General features: G+C 38.4%; 1 non-coding gene across 1 annotated transcript; it reads right to left on the reverse strand.

Moving 5' to 3' along the window:
- Positions 1 to 2,336: 2,336 nt before the first annotated feature.
- On the reverse strand, positions 2,337 to 2,441 carry LOC143648957 (U6 spliceosomal RNA). The gene has a single exon (XR_013158852.1). It is a non-coding gene; the product is annotated as a U6 spliceosomal RNA (small nuclear RNA).
- Between the last annotated feature and the right edge of the window lie 262 nt (positions 2,442 to 2,703).

Here is a 2,703-nt window from a genome sequence, read left to right on the forward strand (position 1 = left end):
TAAGGGGCACATTTATTTCAGAAAAAGAAAGCACTTAGCTAATTCTGAAGTCTCCCCATGTAGTTAAAGCAAAGAGAGTAGTCTGCAGGAATCATTTTATAGACTCACATCATTTTTTTAAAACAAACAAACAAACAAACAAACAAAAAAACAGATTCCTTTGGTATCATGAGATAATCGGTTGACAGGAAAACCTTTAGTTTTATATGAAGAAAAATATTTTAGAACACTGCCTCCATCGTACTCAAAAATAGATGTTTGGGTTAAAGCATGATCTTTGATGGCATTTTAACCTGATTCAGTTAACCTCTATGTCCCTAAAGCTGCTGTCAAATTATAGGGTTTAAACAAACCAACAAAACAAAAATAGTAAATATAGGTCTATTTGGTTTGCATTCCTATAAACAGAAGCAAGACTCCTAAAATAAAAAGCTAGTCAGAACTGGACGGGGATGTCTTGAAAGGCTCAAAGGATTGGTAATGGGATATGTGAAGCCTTTCCTTTCTGGGTCAGCAATCTGAATCCAACACAGGTCAGTTGACTCCAAAAGAGTGGTTATTATTTCACAACTGATTTATAGTTTCTGTGAAATGACTTGCTGGTTTCACTCCAGCTTCTGGAAGACAGGTGTCTGCAGCCTAGCACTGAGCCTCACATGGTGTAGTAATTGGCCCCCTTGTTAGTGGCCTGGACAGAAAGGGCAGGGATTAAATGAACATTGAAACTGAACTACTCTCGCTGTTGCGGGCTCAGGAGCCTCAGTCCTCCGGCCAGGCAGAATTATATCTGAGTAGAATTTTCCTTCTCTTGCCTTGCACTGTGTAGATTGGAGGGGAAATTCAGAATACCAGATGACAGCTTGCTATTTGTCCAGGGCACTTAAAACATTTTGAAAAGAAAAGGATTTCAAAGGAGCTTATCAAAAAATTGCTTTGGGCATAGAGCTCTGCTTGACATGCTTCAACATAAGAGTAAAATGCCATGGCCAAGTTATAACCCCTGAATGCATAAGTTCATCATCACAACACTTTCAAAGCCTACAATGAAATAGTTCTCCTTCAGGCACTCTGGTGAAAGGTAGGGCTCCGTCCGATTTATTTCTGGTTTCATGATAGGTAATATAGTGGTCATTTCGGAACAGCTAATAAATTAAGAAGTAAAGAATGGATTTTTAATTTTCATAATTTTGCTCAGGGTATCTTCTGAAGTTGTATTATTAGATTTTCCTAATGCAAAATTACCAACTGAAACTAATCTCTCTAATGAGGTTCATTTGTCCGTTGACAAAGCAATAAATAGTTTCCTTAAGAAAAACTTAACTAATAGTGTGGCCAGTACCTTATAATTAATTTTCTTCCCCAATCCTTGCAAGCAGGAAAGCAAACAGTGAATTTTTCATTTGTTCATCTCTTTAGAACAACTGTTTAGCAGAGATATGCTTGATTAATGGATTTAATTTGTTCCTTTCTTCTGTAGTCAGTTTTCATATTACATTGGTTATCAGAGGAGAGGACAATAATGTGGGTGCTCTCATTGCACCCTACTCCATCAGTGTCAGGGCTGGCTTCTAGCTCTGGGTCTGCATCTTTAACCTTTCTCACCCTGCAGGATCTTTCATCAATCTGTGTTACAGTCACCTTGGGAAGAAAAGGCAGAAGCACTCGGTCAGCACTTACAGGTAGTAAAGTGTGTCATTATTTTTAACAAAATGCTGGCAGCAGTGCACCTTTCATTTCCAGGTGAAATATGATTTGTGAGATCAGCAACTCAACTGTTAAAAGAGAAAAATGGAAGGTACCAGTCTGGTCACTACAAGGCCCTCTATAAAAACCAACACAAAATACCTGTTTCCCTACATGTGGAGCACTTAAAAATGACTGGGGCTAGTTCTGCAAATTGAATATTACTGTCACATAATGAAAGTACCCATGTATAGGTCAAATAACATCATAAAATACAATAACAATCCTCATATTACTGACCATTTCATAATAGGGGACAAATCTCCATGGCTTGAATTTGTAGTTCACTAAACTTTTCAGAGTGACATAAGCAGTTTTAAATTCTAGCTTATACCTGCACAAAATCAGGCTGGGGGCTGCACTCTGGTACCCCAGTTGTGGGGACGGAGGGCAGATGTCGGCCACTAATCAAGATTCCTAATTGAATTGCATTTTGATATTGTGTGGTCTTTCAGTTGGAGCGCCCCACCACAAAGGTATTATTATTTTTTAACCTGTGTGTAATATAGATTTGGTGGAAAAATTGAAATGTTCACAAAATTTAGGGACATCTTTTTTTTTGGCAGTTTTTCACTCCTGCATAACTTTTTTGTAAAGATATGGAACGCTTCATGAATTTGCGTGCCATCCTTGCGCAGGGACCATGCTAATCTTCTCTGTATCGTTCCAGTTTTGGTAATGTGCTGCTGAAGTGAGCGCAAATAAGCTGGGAACCCTGCAGGAGCAGCAGGTTTTTAATTTTCTTTTTTTTTGGCGTGGGCAGGAACCGAGAATTGAACCCAGGTCTCCAGCATGGCAGGCGAGAACACTGCCTGCTGAGTCACTGCGACCCACCCAGCATAACTTTTAAAACTAAAACATATGGTTAGATTTTTTCTGTGTGTGTATAAAATGTGCATATATAATTTTACTATGGAAATTTCCTTTTGCATATCAAAAGATAAAGGTCTTAAATCATTT

This window comes from Tamandua tetradactyla, chromosome 10 (assembly GCF_023851605.1).
Source record: "Tamandua tetradactyla isolate mTamTet1 chromosome 10, mTamTet1.pri, whole genome shotgun sequence".
NCBI lineage: Eukaryota > Metazoa > Chordata > Mammalia > Pilosa > Myrmecophagidae > Tamandua > Tamandua tetradactyla.